Raw genomic sequence first — 19,445 nt, forward strand, 5'->3', positions numbered from 1 at the left:
AGACCTAGCAAAGACATTAGTCGTATCTGACTATGCGGCAACACAGATATCACTGCAAACTCCTGAATGGCATTACTCCCAAATCCCATTTCATGTCAGATGGCAGGACAGGATAATTAAAGTCCTGGATTATAACCAGTCAACTATTCCTAGAGCAATGCTCATTACCAGACAGCTCAGTTAAACTGAACGAAAACTGAAAGGCATCATCCTATACATCAGTTCAGTCCACTCACTCAATCATGTCCGACTCTTTGTGACCCCATGGACTGCAGCATGCCAGGCCTCCCTGTCCATCACCAACTCCCGAAGTTTACACAAACTCATGTCCATTGAGTCAGTGATGCCATCCAACTATCTCATCCTATGTCATCCCCTTCTCCTACCGCCTCCAATCTTTCCCAGCATCAGGGTCTTTTCCAATGATTCAGCTCTTCGCATCAGGGGGCCAAAGTACTGGAGTTTCAGCTTCAACACCAGTCCTTCCAATGAACACCCAGGACTGATCTGCTTTAGGATGGAGTGGGTGGATCTCATTGCAGTCCAAGGGACTCAAGAGTCTTCTCCAAAACCAAACTTCAAAAGCATCAATTCCTTGGCACTTGGCTTTCTTTATAGTCCAACTCTCACATCCATATATGAATACTGGAAAAACCATAGCCTTGACTAGATGGACCTTTGTTGGCAAAGTAATGTCTCTGCTTTTTAATATGCTGTCTAGGATGGTCATAACTTTCCTTCCAAGGAGTAAGTGTCTTTTAATTTCATGGCTGCAATCACCATCTACAGTGATTTGGGAGCCCAAATAAATAAAGTCTGCCACTCTTTCTAATATTTGTTTCCCCATCTATTTTCCATGAAGTTATGGGGCTGGATGCCATGATCTTAGTTTTCTGAATGTTGAGCTTTAAGCCAACTTTTTCATTCTTTTCTTTCAGTTTCATCAAGAGGCTCTTTAGTTCTTCTTCACTTTCTGCCGTAAGGGTGATGTCTTCTGCATATCTGAGGTTATTGATATTTCTCTTGGCAATCTTGATTCCAGCTTGTGCTTCTTCCAGCCCAGTGTTTCTCATGATGTACTCTGCCTATAAGTTAAATAAGCAAGATGACAATATACAGCCTCAACGTACTCCTTTTCCTATTTGGAACCAGTCTGTTGTTCCATGTCCAGTTCTAACTGTTGCTTCCTGACCTGCATACAGGTTTCTCAAGAGCCAGGTCAGGTGGTCTGGTATTCCCATCGCTTTCAGAATTTTCCACAGTTTGCTGTGATCCACACAGTCAGAGGCTTTGGCCTAGTCAATAAAGCAGAAATAGATGTTTTTCTGGAACTCTCTTGCTTTTTTGATAATCCAGCAGCATGGGCAATTTGATCTCTGGGTCCTCTGCCTTTCCTAAAACCAGATTGAACATCTGGAAGTTCACGGTTCACATATTGCTGAAGACAGGCTTTGAGAATTTTGAGCATGACTTTACTAATGTGTGAGATGAGGGCAACCGTGCGGTAGTTTGAGCATTCTTTGGCATTTCCTTTCTTTGGGATTGGAATGAAAACTGACCTTTTCCAGTCCTGTGGCCACTGCTAAGTTTTCCAAATTTGCTGACATATTGAGTTCAGCGCTTTCACAGCATCATCTTTTAGGATTTGAAATAGCTCCACTGGAATTCCATCACCTCCACTAGTTGTCTTCATAGTGATGCTTCCTAAGTCCCACTTGACTTCACATTCCAGGATGTCTGGCTCTAGGTGAGTGATCCCACCATCATGATTATCTGGGTCATGAAGATCTTTTTTGTACCGTTCTTCTGTGTATTCTTGTCACCTATTCTTAATATCTTCTTCTTCTGTTAGATCCATACAGTTTCTGTCCTTTATTGAGCCCATCTTTGCATGAAATGTTCCCTTGGTATCTCTAATTTTCTTGAAGATATCTCTAGTCTTTGCCATTTTATTGGTTTCCACCTTATTGTCAAAATCCTATACATGTGCACATATAATTCTGAGTATGAGGAAAATGTTAAAGATGGAATCATAGTGTAGATAAAATATGTGATTCAGAGATACTATGAATCAGAGATGTTTTAAAAAATAATACATATACTTCTAAAAAACAGAGCCATGTACAGATTCAAGCGTGGTGCCAAAATTAAAGGTGATCTGCTTTAGTTAACTCTAAGGCTAGAGAGCAAAGAAGCATGGTATTATTCTGAAAAGTATTTAAATGCAGCCAAAATCCAAATCAAAGGTTGTCACTGTGTTGATCATGTGGAAGTGACCCAATCAAGTGCCTACACAACACCCTGCATGCAAATATTAAAGCAGCAATACCAGGGACACTTTTCCCCTTCAAAGGTCATTATCCCCTAACATGGTGCTTCACAAATATTACTATCCATAAAAATAAATTTGTGAGTTAAGTGTGTATTCCTAGTGCCAGAATCAGAGCTTCTGATTCAACAAATAAGTGCCAAAGTTGAGGATTCTTCATTAGAAAGTATTCTCCGGTTATTATGACAAGGGAAGCCTGATGATCATATTTTGAGAAACACCACTCAAGCATACATTGGGCAAAGGGAGGGAGGGTCTTTTTCTGTTGCTAGGCTGCCCTTTTGTACCTCAATTATTCTTCTTTGGACCCACGTTGTCATCTGGGTGTCAAATCACTTAAATCAGGACAATAGCAGAAGGCAATGGCACCCCACTCCAGTATTCTTGCCTGGAGAATCCTGTGGACCAAGGAGCCTGGTAGGCTGCAGTCCATGGGGTCGCTAAGAGTCGCACACAACTGAGTGACTTCACTTTCATACATTGGAGAAGAAAATGGCAACCCACTCCAGTATTCTTGCCTGGAGAATCCTGTGGACCAAGGAGCCTGGTAGGCTGCAGTCTATGGGGTCGCTAAGAGTCGCACACAACTGAGTGACTTCACTTTCATACATTGGAGAAGAAAATGGCAACCCACTCCAGTGTTCTTGCCTGGAGAATCCCAGGGACGGAGGAGCCTGGTGGGCTGCCATCTATGGGGTCGCAAAGAGTTGGACACGACTGAAGCGACTTAGCAGCAGCAGCAGCAGCAGACAGCATATTAAAAAGCAGAGACATTACTTTGCCAACAAAGGTCTGTCTAGTCAAGGCTATGGTTTTTCCAGTAGTCATGTATGGATGTGAGAGTTGGACTATAAAGAAAGCTGAGCACAGAAGAATTGATGCTTTTGAAGTGTGGTGTTGGAGAAGACTCTTGAGAGTCCCTTGGACTGCAAGGAGATTGAACCAGTCCATCCTAAAGGAGATTAGTCCTGGGTGTCCATTAGAGGGACTGATGTTGAAGCTGAAACTCCAATACTTTGGCCACCTGATATGGAGAGCTGATTCATTGGAAAAGACCCTGATGCTGGGAAAGATTGAGGACAGGAGGAGAAGGGGTCGACAGAGGATGAGATGGTTGGATGGCATCACTGACACAATGGATATGAGTTCGGGTGGACTCCAGAAGTTGGTGATGGACAGGGATGCCTGGCGCCCTGCGGTTCATGGGGTCGCAAAGAGTTGGACACGACTGAGTGACTGAACTGAACTAAACTAGTGATAAACAGTGGTAAATAAAACATAAAAAGACCTCCATTTCATTTGACTAGCCCCAAAATTCATGAGAAAAGCCCATAATGCTGATAAACTCTTCACAGAAATTACACTTCAGACATAACCCAGGCTCTGCTCCTCTTTTTATTAATGACTGTCCTTTCCAAAAGTATAGGTGCACCTCTTGTTAGGGAAACCATACTCTTTCCTCAATATGATACACAGAACACTGTGAGCCTCAAAAGTCCAAAATTTCCCAAGTCTGGATCATGATTTTAGCAATGACTGTGTCTATGGTATTTGAATATCAGTTGGGCTGAATTGCTTTCCTATAAATTTCAATCTCTTTGAAAGCGTGTATTATACTACTTTCCTTTGATAAACTTATGCCATAAGCTTCTATATGCATAGACACTACCTGATGGTGTAAATTAGTGTCCTAGAGATTTAACAAACAGAAAAGCTAGGATAGGGTTTTCATTATGATGTTGCTGTTGCTATTTTTTGTTAATATTAAGTTTTGTTTCTGAAGAGATAATAGTACATCAATGATGAGTCCTAGAAAATTAATGAGACAGAGTCCTTTGGTATTTCCATTAAAGTCACTTCAGTGGAATAGATAATGATCCAAAACCTGCTCAGGTAAATCACCAACCATCTTGTAAGATTTTGGCTAAATAGTAAAAACAGTTCAGTGGCTTAAATATTACTTTGCTGCTGCTGCTGCTGCTGCTGCTGTCACTTCAGTCGTGTCCGAGTCTGTGTGACCCCATAGACGGCAGCCCACCAGGCTCCCCCGTCCCTGGGATTCTCCAGGCAAGAACACTGGAGTGGGTTGCCATTTCCTTCTCCAATGCATGAAAGTGAAAAGTGAAAGTGAAGTCGCTTAGTCGAGTCCGACTCTTAGCAACCCCATGGACTGCAGCCCACCAGGCTCCTCCGTCCATGGGATTTTCCAGGCAAGAGTACTGGAGTGGGTTACCATTGCCTTCTCCGCTGATGTGGGGTAGGTGCTCAATAAATTTTAGGTCACCTTCATCAAATAATTTTTTGTAATCTAGTTCAGCAGGTTTTGTGTTGTTAAACTATATACACTTCAGGGAATTTACTCAAAAATTATTTCCATACAAGGAAAGACAAATTTTATACTTTAATAAAGTTAATAAGAGTAGATAGCTGTGTGAACCTTAGAAAATAAAAATATTTCACCTGGAAGATTCAGACAGGACCAATGTGAAGAACATATTGAGTAGAGAGCAATCTACATGGAATGATTGAAAATGAACAGAAAACCCTTCTATTTTACTGTTATTCCTTCTGCTACCCTACCTAAACTAATCATAGCAAACATATAATCTTTAAAATCCATATATTCCATTTTATTTTATAGCTGATTATCTGTAGCCCTCATCTTTATGGCATCATTCATGTGGGATATTCTTAAGAAATTTATATATTTTTAAATCCTGTATAGTATGATCATTAATAATTATATATAGCCTTTCTACTTTTGAGAGATATAAAGCACAAAACAATTAAAGAGCTGATTTAAACACCACACAAAGTAGAGAAAATATTAAAAATTTATTTTGGTATGAATAGTAAAAAAGGAAATGGATTTATTTTAGGTGAAAACTCTAGCACATTCTTTTGCAATTTAAAAATGGTCCATTACAGATCCAAAGTTGTTTTAAGTAATATTCAGAAGCAATGAAAATTATTTTCACAAATGAGCTGAAAACTATCACCATGTGATTTACTCTGCCAATGGAATAGAATACAAAAAGGAGTAAAGCATCTCAGCAATTGATGTTGCTTCCGTGCTGTTGCAGACAATGTCAGTTGGTCCCCAAGGTATCTTGTGTTTCTTCCCTTTTTAGAGCAGAACTCTTACTGATTCCATTCAGAATTCTAAACAAACTCAATGGGCTCTGCTGGATGTTATATTTCCATGTGGTCCAATAATCTATTTATAATTGGGCACATAGCTCAGGTATGTTCAATGAGATATGTGAGAAGACCTGTTGGAAGACCCCATAGCTTGACTTTCTGTGTTCTTAGAAAGAGACCCACAGGAAGAAAAGTTACACTCCTGCTGGAACTTGTCCTCTGTGATCCTGGAATTGTGGCATTCTTTTGCAACCGCTGGCAGAGTTAAACTGATGTAGTAAAAGTGGCAAGGTGGAAAGAAGAAAGAATTCAGGTTTCTACAGATGTCACTGAACTGCCAAATTAATTAACCCTAGAACTGCTCTATGGAGAAGGCAATGGCACCCCACTCCAGTACCCTTGCCTGGAAAATCCCATGGATGGAGGAGCCTGGTGGGCTGCAGTCCATGGGGTCGCTAAGAGTCAGACACGACTGAGCGACTTCTCTTTCACTTTTCACTTTCATGCATTGGAGAAGGAAATGGCAACCCACTCCAGTATTCTTGCCTGGAGAATACCAGGGGTGGGGAAGCCTGGTGGGCTGCCATCTATGGGGTCACACAGAGTTGGACACGACTGAAGTGACTTAGCAGCAGCAGCAGCAGAACTGCTCTATCTCAGGACATTTTGTTATGTGTGAACTTTTGTATTCCTTAATAAACTAATTGACTTATTTATTTCTCACAGCATCCTGAAACACAAGTTCATTATAGAAATTTGAAAATAGCACTACTAATGATCCAGCAATTCCACTCCTGAACATTTATCCAAAAAAAAAACCTAATTTCAAAAGATACACGCACCCCAATGTTCATAGAGACATTATATACAATTGCCAAGATATAGAAGTCACATAAATGTCCATCAACAGACAAATAGATAAAGAAGATGTAAGTGGTGTGTCTGTGTCTATATATATATATATATATATATATATATATATATATATCATGGAACACAACTCAGTCATCAAAAATAATGAAATTTTGCCATTCGCAACAACATGGATAGATCTGGAGGGTATTATGTGAAATAAGCCAGACAGAAAATGACAAATACAGTATATGTGGAATCTAAAAAATTGTGGTCCATGGGGTCACTAAGAGTCAGACATGACTGAGCGACTTCACGTTCACTTTTCACTCTCATGCACTGGAGAAGGAAATGGCAACCCACTCCAGTGTTCTTGCCTGGAGAATCCCAGGGACGAGGGAGCCTGGTGGGCTGCCATCTCTGGGGTCGCACAGAGTCGGACACGACTGAGGCAACTTAGCAGCAGTAGCAGCAGCAGCAGCAGCAGTGGATATAGCAAAAAAGAAACAGATTCATGGATACAGAGAACAAGCTGGTGATTGGTTACTAGTGGGAAGACAAAAGGAGGGAGGGACAAGGGGAGGAAACTAAGAGGTACAAACTACTATGTGGAGAATAAACAAACTACAAGAATACATAGTACAATACAGGGAATATACCCAATACTTTATAAGAAATATAAAGGGAATATAAAATTCACCTTAAAAATTGTGAATCACTATGTTGTACATCTGTAATTATATAATATTGCACATCAACTATACCTCAATAAAAATCTGATTATAGAAATTGGAGCATGCACAGCTAAATCTAAAAAAAAAACATTTTCCACAAGCATTATTAATCAGATCAGATCAGTCACTCAGTCGTGTCTGACTCTTTGCGACCCCATGAATCGCAGCACGCCAGGCCTCCCTGTCCATCACCAACTCCTGGAGTTCACTCAGACTCACGTCCATCGAGTCAGTGATGCCATCCAGCCATCTCATCCTCTGTCGTCCCCTTCTCCTCCTGCCCCCAGTCCCTCCCAGCATCAGTCTTTTCCAATGAGTCAACTCTTCGCATGAGGTGGCCAAAATACTAGAGTTTCAGCTTTAGCATCATTCCTTCGAAAGAGCACCCAGGGCTGATCTCCTTCAGAATGGACTGGTTGGATCTCCTTGCAGTCCAAGGGACTCTCAAGAGTCTTCTCCAACACCACAGTTCAAAAGCATCAATTCTTCGGCGCTTAGCATTATTAATATTTTATTTATAAATTATATATTTTACATTAAATTATAGAATTTGCAGCCAAAATCAACCTATTTCAAAATAATTAGGAAAAATTAATGAAAGTTCAAGTTACACAAACTATTTTGTAAAAACTTTACCTAAGGAAAGCAATCTAGAGAGTTGAGAATCCTTGATACTAGTTTACCTAGGCTGCTTACTAGACTAATGATGTCAGTTTACTTTACTTTCACAATCTGCAAAAAATTTAAGAAATAGAGAAATTTGAACTGGAAAAAAAAGTAAGGCCTTTTCTACATCCACGTATGTTGGATTTTATGTGTTCAAGATGTTTTAATAGGTGACCAAAAAAAAGCCTGTTTTTGTAATATCATGGATACAGTAGAAACAAATAGGTATACCTCTAGATAAAAATAGAAAAGTAAATGGACAGATAGACAAATGAATTGAGAAGATGTGAGGAAAAATGAATCAATAGGCACACTAATGGCCGGCTAGACAAAAGGAAGGATAGTAGCAAGAAGAGCTGGACAGATAACCAATTCAGATAGACCGATGAGTGGAAATTAATACACTAAAGGTAGAGAAATAAAGTCTGACATAGAAAGCAGGCAGGAAGGTATGAAGACAAGAAAGACTTAAATCAGCCTATGTGCCATGCTCTTAAAGATCATATATATGTATCTGTGTATGTGTTCATATATTTTAGTGGGGTGATATATATTTTCACTTCCTTTATACATATGAGACTAAGTTAAAATAGCCAGTGCAACGTTACCAATGAAGCGATAGAGCAGGCATATATGAAGGCTGACCACCTCCAAAGTCATGAGTTATGCCTTCATTCCATCAGGCATAACAACACTGCAGGGCAACCCAGAGGGAGGTATCACAGCAAAACAGCAGCAACAACAAAACCCAGGCGGCAGCAAATACTGTTAAAATCTTTAACATAGTTTTTGAAAATTATATTTAAATAAGAAAATTATCACATATATATTTGATTATTGTAAGTGAAGAAACCAAGCAACATTAAACCAAACCATTTATTTTGCCTTTGAAAGTAATTTCGTTAACACACTGTACACTTTTAAAAACTAGGGTTTCATTATGTTTTAGAACAATGACAGAAATAACAAATGTCATATAATAAGAATGCCATACAATAAGAATTTCTATCCTAATATTAAATTACCCTAATATCCTTGGCTAATATGGTTCATGCAGTTAGAGCAAATATATATTAGATTAATCTGTGTTTTGAATAACTATAAGCTAATTATATTAAGTAACGTGTTCAGTAATATATTATGAAAAAATACATAGAAGCTAAGTTAAAATGTACCTGGGAAAAGTGTTTCCTTTGGCTCCTGTGGCTTACACCAACCAACAAGTTGACTAATATTGCTGAGACTGCATATCACTAGTTACCCATCAGCTGTGGATTAATATGTGGGTTAACACTGGCTTTAGTTATGAGCCAGTCACCGGAGAAAAGCACTTGCTATGAAATGCACAGGGCCCAAATTTCATTACAGAACCACAAAATCTAATCTATAGTCTCTTTGCCCTTTGCTGTTTGAAAAACCTATTAAAGTACAGAGCTTATTACTGATATCACTGTTACACTAAGAAGTATTCTAAGAACATATCCTGAGAAATTATACATGTGGCTCTGACTCGAAAACGAAAACAGATGTGGCCAGTGAGGTATCTCTAACAATTTTTACTTGAGATGCTCAGCATTTTCCCTAATTCAGCATGTAGAACAGCTTTGTCATGAATATGATTTATTGCACGGATAGATGTAGATTTTGATATTGCCACCAATATTTGAAAAAGACTGGAGTATAGAGTGAAATGGGCTCCCCTGGTGGCTCGGATGGTGAAATCTACCTGCAAGGCAGGACACCTGGGTTCCATCTCTGAGTCAGGAAGATCCCCTGGAGAAGGGAATGGCTACCCACTGTGGTACTCTTGCCTGGAGAGCTCCATGGACAGAGGAGCCTGGTGGGCTATAGTCTAAGTTGTCATAGAGTCTGAGACACAACTGAGAGACTCACACACACACATAGAGTGGAATAAGGGGGAAAGTAACCGAGACTGTCAGTGTAATTTGGTTGCTTCTTTCTTTTGTTTTACTTGCTACTTCAGTTATTAGCAATCATCTGCCAGTAATGATCATCTGGTCTAGACAATGGTATGGACAAGACAGGCTGCTTCTGCACAATTCTGGCCTGCTAGCTTTGAGGTTCCATCGTTTTCTTTCCTATTCAAAAAAAAAGAAAGAAAGAAAGAGCATACCTGGATGCAAGTAGTGGGAGCAACATTACTACAGGAATAACTTTGGATCCACTTTCATGGATCCATGTACAACTCTACATTTTTCAGACTTGCAGTTCTTTAACTAAGACACCACATTCACCCTGCTTTTCCTTTGCCTTTCCCTTTCTTGGTTTCCTTTGAAGGTTTTCCTCATCTCCCCAACCCCCATCTTTTTTTTGGGGGAGGGGTGTGTCTCAGGATACAGTCCTCAGACAGCTTCTCTTGTCTATCCACACTTAACCCCTCATTCTTTTTCACTCATTTCGACTCCCATGGCTTTAAATACCATCTATTTGCTAGTGACTCTCAAATCTCAATCTCCAGCCACACTTCTTTCCTGAGCTGTAGATTTGAATATTCAATTGTCTAACTACTGTCTCCATCTGGATGTCTAATAGTCATCTCAAATTTTACATGCTTAAAACTAAGCTTCTTATCTACCATGTACCACCTTATACATTCAACATGTCAAACAAGCTTCTCTGGCCTCCCAGTTGTGTGTGTGTGTGTGTGTGTGTGTGTGTGTGTGTGCACGCACTCAGCCACTCAGTTGTATCCAATGCTGCCTCCAGTCTATCTCCATAATAATCTCCCAAAAGTGTAAATTTAATAACATTACTCTTTAATATCATATTCATTGCTTTTAATGGAACCTTCAATGTGTCCCATTGCCGTGTGTGTGTGTGTGTATTTGCTCAGTCATGTCAGAATCTCTGTGACCCATAGGCCCAGGATCCTCTGTTCATGGAATTTTCCAGGCAAGAATACTGGACCACATTGTCATTTCCTACTCTAGGGAATCTTCCTGACCCAGGGATCAAACTCAGGTCTCTTACATCTCCTACACTGGCAGGTGGATTCTTTACCCCTGCACCACCTGGGAAACCCCAGCCTCCCAGTTGCTCAGATCTAAATTGCAGAAAATCTTTTCTAGAAACTATTCTCTTTTACATCCTAGATTTGATTGTAAATCCTATCATTTCTTTCCAGGCTTATTGCAATGGCCTCCTGATCATTTTCCCTACTTTCACCCTTGCTTCCTTCCACTCTAATGTCAGCCCAGCAGGCAGAGTGATTCTTTTTACATGAAAGCCAGTTATGACATCCCTTTGTTCAAAGATCTCCAAATGCTCCATGGTGTTCAGGGCAAAAATCAAGGCCTTCCAGTGGCTTACAAGGACCTATATATTCTGATTCACTGTTACCACTCTGGGTAAGTATGTTGGTTCCAGTTACAACAGTTCTGTTCCTTTTCTTCTAACACCCTGGGTCTCTTTCTTCAGAGTTGTTTTTTTGTTGGTTTGTTTTTTTTTTAACTCTCTCTTTCTAGAAAGAGCTTTTTCTGGATATCGACATGACCAAGTCCCTATCACATTATTTCAAGCTTTAGTCAAATGTCACCTTCTCAATAGGAGCCTTCTCTATCACATTATGAAAAAATGCAACACCTCATATACCCTAGCCACCACTCCCCTCTTCATTTATCCTTAATACTTATTAACATCTAGAAATTGTACATTATATTTATCTTATTTATATTTATTTACAATAGAACATGAGCTCCAACGGGAAGTCATCTCTTTGTTTTGACCACTCATCTGACATTTAAAAGATACCTGGCTCATGATAGAAGTTCAAGGTTTGTCAAATGAAAAAAGTCAAATGACTAAAGACTAAATGTCAGGGTTAAATGACTAAAGATTTTTGGCCTATCTCAATTGTCAACAACTATTGACAGAAACCATTTTTCTAGAGGAATGGTTTAGATATTAGTAAAGTAGGTCAGCATTATAAGGATTGGACTCAGTTCAAAATGTTACTGATTTTATCTCAATTATCTCACCCATTGCCAAGTCAAGCTAGAGGAAGAGACAATAATTAAAGATTAAATCTTTGTCTATTTTTTATTTCTCTATATAGTTGGAGTGAGACGTAAAGTTACATAAAGTTAAAAATGCTCTATGTTTCTTTGTTGTAAATCCTCTGCACTCACCCTCTAGCTCTGGACAAGCACTGATCTGACTTCCAGTCTTATGACTTTTGCCATTTCTGGAATGTTTTATACGTGGAATCATACAGTATGATTTCTTTCAGTTAGGATGGCATATTTTAAAAATAACACTGTTGTGCGAAAGTCATAGAATTGCTTGTGTTGGTCTTTTTGTTTATGCACATGAATGTTCCACATCATTTTTTAAAAGAGTCTCTATCTCAGTTTAATTATCTTGGTACGATTGTAATACATCAATTGAGCACTTTGTATGGTCTATTTAAGGGCATTCTATTCTGTCAGAGTAATCTATGTTTCTCCTTATGCCATTACCACAACTTTTTTAGTATTATCACATTGTATCAAGTCAGATAGTGTGAATATGAACATTTTGTTTTGTATTAGTTTGCCTATTCTAAATTCTTTGCAATTTCATATGAATTTTAGACTCAGCTTACCAATTTCTATAAAACACACATATATAAAGACATACAAACACACACATACACACTCTGGTGAAAATTTGATTTGGATTGTGTAAAAGATATGGATCAATTTGGGGAAATTTGCCATCTTAACACTATAGTCTTCAATTCATAATAGCATGACAATTCATTTAGCCCTTCCACAATTTCTATCAGCAATATTTTGTAGATTTTAGTCCCATAAGTATTTTATGGCATCTATTTCCAAGTACTTCATGTCCATTGATAATATTATAAATAGTATTTTTAAATGTCTTTTCCAAATGCTTATTGCCAGGATATAGACATAAAATTGATTTTTGCATATTCACTTTGTACTTTGCAAACTCATTAAACTCATTTATTTGTTCCAGTAGCTGTTTGACGATCAAATAATTTGCAGATAAAGCTAGATTTTCCTTTGATTCTCTATTCCTTTTTAACTTTTTTATTTTAAAGAGAATGGTGGGAAAGGACATATATGCTTTCCTTGTTCCAAATCTTGGAGGAGTGGTGGTGCAGGAAATTCAGTCTTTGCACAATTAACAGTGCTGGTAGTTATAGACTTCTCAAAACTGGCCTTTATTGTGTGAGAAAATGTCATTCTATTCTTAATATTCTGGGATAGTTTGTATGGAATTGGTATTGTGGTGAACTCGCCTGTCAATTCAGGAAATGTAAGAGATGTGGGTTCAACCCCTGGGTCTGGAAGATCCCCTGGAGGAGGGCATAGCAGCCCACTCCAGTTTTCCTGCCTGGGAATTCCCATGGACAGAGGAGCCTGGCGGGCTACAATCCATGGGGTTGCGAAAAGTCAGACAAGACTGAAGCGACTTAGCACACATGCACACAGTTTTGTTTCTTATTTAAATGTTTGATAGTATTCATTTTTGAAGTCACCCAAGCAGGAATTTGTGTGTGGGAGTAGGGGCAGAGACAAAACTTTTAACTACAAATTCAGTATCTCAAATAACTATAGCTCTACAAGGTTATTTCTTTTTTGGTAGACTTTGGTGATTTTTGTTTTTTTAAGAATTCTTCCAGTTGCCAATTTAGTGAAATTTTTGTCATAATTTGTTCAAAATACTCCTTTTTTTCTTATTTTATTGTCTGTAGAATTTACTGTGAGGTACTTTTTTCCATAATGATATTGCTAACCTTTTTATTCTCTATTTTTTCCCCTAATCTTTCTGGCTATTGATCTCTCCAGAATCCAGGTTTAAGTTTCATTGATTTTTTTTTATTGTTTTTCTAATTTCTATTTTATTGATTATTGGTTTTTATTATTTCTTTCTTACTGCTTCCTTAGTGTTTAATTTGCTCTTCTTTTTCTGGTTTCAAAAGGTGGAAACTTAGATCATTGATTTTATACTTCCTTTTCTAACATAAAGATTGAACACCATACTACTTAAAATATATTCTGCAAATTTATATTCTGCAAATTAAATGCTATGTTTTAATTTTATTCAATTCAAAATACTTAAAAATTTCCATTGTGATTATTTCTTTGACTCATTCATTATTTAGCATTGTGTTATTTAGTTTAAAACTATGTTAGAATTTTCAAATAGGCATATTTTGTTTTATATATTGTAAGGCTCTGGTATTGAATACATTTTCATATAGATTGTTTTGTCTTCTACATAAATTGACCCCTTTATAAGTATGTAATATTCTTTTTTATCTTTAGTAATATTTCTATACTTAAGTCTACTTTGTCTGATATTAAAATAAGGGATGCATTCACTCTTGCTCATTCTCTCTCTTCTCATATCCTCTCACATCTTTATTTCTATTTTTCAAAATTAATAATCTGGTAGGAGAAAGAATATGTCTTCTTTAAGACCCTCCTTAGGGCTTATAGTACTTCTATAAATTATAGACATTTTCACTCTAAAAGCCTTAATGATATATTTATTGGCAAAGTTTTATATGCTACAATAGTTGTTTTAAAATGATGAATTATCCTCTAGGCTGAGGTTCAGTCATACATTTATAAGTGGTAGTAATAATGGTGCCTGCCATATGATAATAAATTACAATGTCTATCACATCATAATAAGCAAATATTTATTCAATTTACTAACATTTTCAAAAGATATGTTTTTATTGTTGCTTGAGAAAGTATGATAATAGACAAAAAACATGATGATATATATAAGAAGATAATTTAGTCTTCTTTCATTCAGTTCCCATAAATAAGAAAGTTGAAGGGATTAAGACAATGACTAAATATACAAGAAAGAAGAACATACTTTCAGAAGAGTTGATTTTTTTGAAAAAGTATGTCTGGGCTACACAGGTTATATAAATCTCAGAGGACCTAGCAATCCATGTAGGTGACCTTGGAAATGATGGACAACCCCACTTGACCTAAAGAACATGGTCTATGACTGACATATCTTACCATTCATGGCACCTACTGGAGTTCTTTGCATGTATAAGTATTCACTGAATCTTTCATGAAGATGTGGATGAATCAATAAGGAAAAGGAGAATTATACCATAGAAGATGAGCACTCTTCAATTAAAAATTGTAAATGTCAATTTGCATGCATCCTGTGTTATAGGCTAAAAATTCCTATACAGAGTAAAGATTATCTTACTATAAGACAATTCAAATCAATCTGAACAATAAAAGTAAATAATAGGTTTATTTTACCTTGACTCTACATCGGTAAGGCAGAAAGTCAAAATTTGTAAAAATGTTTTCCTTGCAACAGTAATTGATTAAGATACTGTTAGTCCATGAAGAAGTGAGAGTAAAAATGTTTAACCACTAGTAGGCAATATTTTAGAAATGCAATTTCCTAAAATTGCCACATACAAAAAAGATTATGTGAGAAAATATTGACCTGTAATGATATTTTACAGGGGACCAAAAAAGTACTGAACATTTGTCTCTTACCCCCAACAGAGTTGGAGGCTGTTTAGAACAAAGAGTTACATCTGGTGATTGAAGCCATCTCACAGAACTCTGGCAGGTTCATGGGTTAGCACTTTCACTGCTGGGGACCAGAACAATTCACCAAAAGTATTCACTTAGGTGACCTTGGGGCAGGACAGTGGGGACAGGCACATTTGGAAGGCTTGGGCAAGGCTATTTACCAACCAAAAGGGAAGAAGCATTTCAATATTCTAAACAACCAATATAATTGCTTTCATCCGAATATCAGTCCTGTTTACCGTTAGGATGCTGTGCTGTGCTTAGTCACTCACTTGTGTCTGACTCTTTGTGACCCCGTGGACTGTAGCCTGCCAGGCTCCTCTGTCCATGGGGATTCTCCAGGCAAGAATACTGGAATGGGTTGCCATGCCCCCTCCAGGGGATCTTCCCAACCCAGGTCTCCCACAATGCAGATGGAGTCTTTACCATGCCCACCTGTTAGTATAGTCATATACACTTGGCAAATATTGAGTTCAACTGAGTTAAACAGATTTTCTACTGTGGGAATTCATAGAGCTGTAATTTCTAATACAGACTGTGGATCTTTGAAAGAGAAATACAGTATCTAGGATTTTTTATTTTTTAACACATAGAATTGGGCATAGAATTTTTTTTCTATAGAGTACATCTAGAGACTGCTCTTTTTTGAAACTGTGTTAGTAAGTTATGATTAGGCCTATGAATTAGAAGGGGTAATTAATGTCATAACCACCCTAAAATTTCAGTGACTTAACACAAAGGTTGGTTTCTACTTTACATCATGGCCTAAAGTAGGATTGGGTTGCTTTCCTAGAATACCCATTTTCTAAATAGTGACTCAAGGATGTAGAATTTTCTATCCTCTGGTTTGACGCTCTCTTGGGTCTTCTTGTGGAGAAGGCAATGGCAACCCACTCCAATATTCTTGCCTGGAAAATCCCATGGGTGAAAGAGCCTGGTAGGCTGTGGTTTATGGGGTCGCTACGAGTCGGACACGACTGAGTGACTTCACTTTCACTTCTCACTTTCATGCATTGCAGAAGAAAATGGCAAGAAAGAATAAAAAAAAAGGGAAAAAAAAGAAGAAAATGGCAACCCACTCCAGTGTTCTTCCCTGGAGAATCCCAGGGACAGTGGAGCCTGGTGGGCTGCTGTCTATGGGGTCACACAGAGTCAGACACAACTGAAGCAACTTAAGCAGCAGCAGCAGCAGCAGGGTCTTCTTGAGGTTCTCCACTGGTTTCCCTCCACCTGCCTATATTTAACCAAGAAGAAGAAAAAGCAAATCAAATGTAGAAACTATGTAGTGTTTTTAAAATGTGTCCACAAATTATTTCACAATCCTAATCTCAAAGTGTGGAAGTTAATTCTCTTTCCCTTGAGTGTAGACCAGAATTGGTGACTTGCTTTTAACTAATTGAATGGGACAGGATGGTGAGTAAATTTTGAAACCATGTCATACAACACATTCATTTTCCTCCTTGATTTTTCTCCCTCCTTCTTGGACAACGTTCTTTGGGAAAATCCAGATGCCAGGTTCTGAGGACAAGGCTAGCTTCGCAAGTATATGTCCTGAGCAAGCTCATAGGCCACACATTTAGAAGAGACCAGGGACTTTCCTCGTGGCTCAGATGGTAAAGCATCGGCCTACAACGTGGGAGACGTGGGTTCGATCCCTGTGTCAGATTGAAGATCCTCTGGAGAAGGAAATGGCACCCCACTCCAGTACTCTTGCCTGGAAAATCCCATGGACAGAGGAGCCTGGTAGGCTGTAGTCCATGGGGTCACAAAGAGTCAGACAGGACTGAGCGACTTCACATTCACTTTCATATTCATTCATGCTTGTTTGAATGCACTGCTGCTGCTGCTAAGTCACTTCAGTCGTGTCTGACTCTGTGCAACCCCATAGACCGCAGCCCACCAGGCTCCCCTGTCCCTGGGATTCTCCAGGCAAGAACACTGGAGTGGGTTGCCATTTCCTTCTCTGGTTGCCATATTACAATCTTTAATAATTTTTCATCAAGAGGTCTCACATTTTCATGTTGCACTGAGTTTCACAAATTATGTAGCTTTGCGTGTGAATATTCAAGCAGATTTATGGAGAAGGTCATGTGATAATGGACCTACCAGTTAACAATGAAGAACTGAAGATCCTAATAACAGCCGTGTAAGTAGACAGTCCTGGAACTGAATCCTTCTGCCCTAGACAAGCCTTCCGATAACTATTCCTGCTAACATCTTGATTGCAACTTCATAAGAGGCCTTGAGCAAGTACCATCCAGCTAAGAGATTCCTCACTAACAAAGAAGTTGAGATGATATTTTTTCAAAAACCATTAAGTTTTAGGATATTGAATTTTTATGCCGCAATAGACAAACAAAATAGAGAGATTTTAGAGACTGATCCTGAGAGTGGCATTCCATTCAATCCACATATCATTAACCAAAGTCCGGTGACATGGATTCAGTCAACTACAAATGAAGGTGAAAAATCAAGACATTTTTGTGCCCCGGAAGAAGAGATTGATGAGCATAGAGTCATCCTCAGATGTACCCTGTGAACAAATTATCATTCACGTGTAGGGTCTTATTAGTCATCACAAGTTAGCTACAAGGCTGATACGAGTGTGTGGAATGGAAAGAGGAAGTCATTACAAAATATCAGAGTTCAAGATCTTAAAGGCAACACAAGAATGAAATGTAAATGTTATGTAGATTTTTAGCTAATCAACCTTTGCTAGAAATGGAAAAGATACCACTTTAAAAGTTCTTTTCAACAAACTTAAACACACTCTTGGAGACCCTATTAATATAGTCTTGGGGTTGGAGACAGAATGACTTTGGTTCCTGTCCTCAGTATTGCATGTGAGTCCTTGATATCTGCAGGCAACTTAATAATCCAGATCTTCATCCCTAAGATTGGAAAAAACATGGGCCTATCTCAAGAGATAATTGCAAAGGGGATGTAATATTGCATAAAGAATGCTTGTCACAGTGATTGGCACTTACTAAGCACTCAGCAAATATTAAATGTTGTTTTATTAAAACCAGAAGGACAATAGCATGGTGAATATGGTAGGCAGTGATATAGACACGAGGGAGTTAGAGGAATTAAGCTTTTCCTGAGAAACATTAAAATCATTTCATTAGATTCCCAATGTCATATCTCATGCATTCCACAAGTGTTTAGGAGCTACTGTCTATACATAGTGGCAGGTGCTGGGATTCTGCAGTTCCTTCAGTTGGCATTGCTTTCAGGCAACCCTCCAGAAAATGAGATGGTGAACGTATGGTACCTAAGTAAGTAGTGGTCAAGGGGAAATGAAGCTCATTTGGAGGACTGTATGAGATAAAGCTAATAGGCTCTTACAGTACAAGAGGTTCAGAGAAGGCTTCCCCAAAGAAGCAACATCTAAGACATAGATTGAAAGTAAAATACATGTTCTCCAGACTGAGAATATGTCACAGAGGAATGGCAGGAGGGTGAGAAGTCTTTTAGGAAGAGGGAAAGGCAGAGAGAGTAGGCCAAAGATGAGCTTCCAAAGGAATTTAGAAAATCCACAACAAAACACCTTCACTGGTGGATTAGGGAACCAAAACTGATTTGAGGTGGAAGTCTAAATAGGAGGTGATTGATGGCTAGATAAAGAGTTGAAAATTCCAGAAAGGAAAGATAGAGTAGAAATCTTTGAGAACCATAGAAGGTCATGGTCAAGAAACAGGATGATAAATCAAGTATTTCAAGGTAATGCAAAATGCAAAGCCTAATGGCCAAAATAGAAGGGTATAAGGAGTCACTGAATACACAGAATTCAAGAAATTGCGCCCATGTGAAAACTTCAGTTGCCTGGCCTCATGGCAGGACTTGGAGCAGAGAGGTACACTGTGAGCCAGCTACAGGAACATTAATGGGTGACCTTGAAAAAGACGGGGTGGAGACTGATGGTGCCAAGAGCATATGTTGGGAGGCAACAGAGTTCCTTTGTTTGTTTTATTTTTTTTTACAAAAGAATAATGATCTCAAAACAGCCCTTGAGAGCAATGAGTGGGAACCTCCTTGTCAGTATACATACCTACTGATGTATGTAAAATGTGGAAGCTTAAACAGCTTTCACCAAAAAGAATCATGGCCTAAATGTGTCCTATAAAGTCTTTGATAGTAAACAGAATAGAATCAAAATGTCTTGAA

This window comes from Bubalus bubalis, chromosome 1 (assembly GCF_019923935.1).
Source record: "Bubalus bubalis isolate 160015118507 breed Murrah chromosome 1, NDDB_SH_1, whole genome shotgun sequence".
NCBI classification, from domain to species: Eukaryota; Metazoa; Chordata; class Mammalia; order Artiodactyla; family Bovidae; genus Bubalus; species Bubalus bubalis.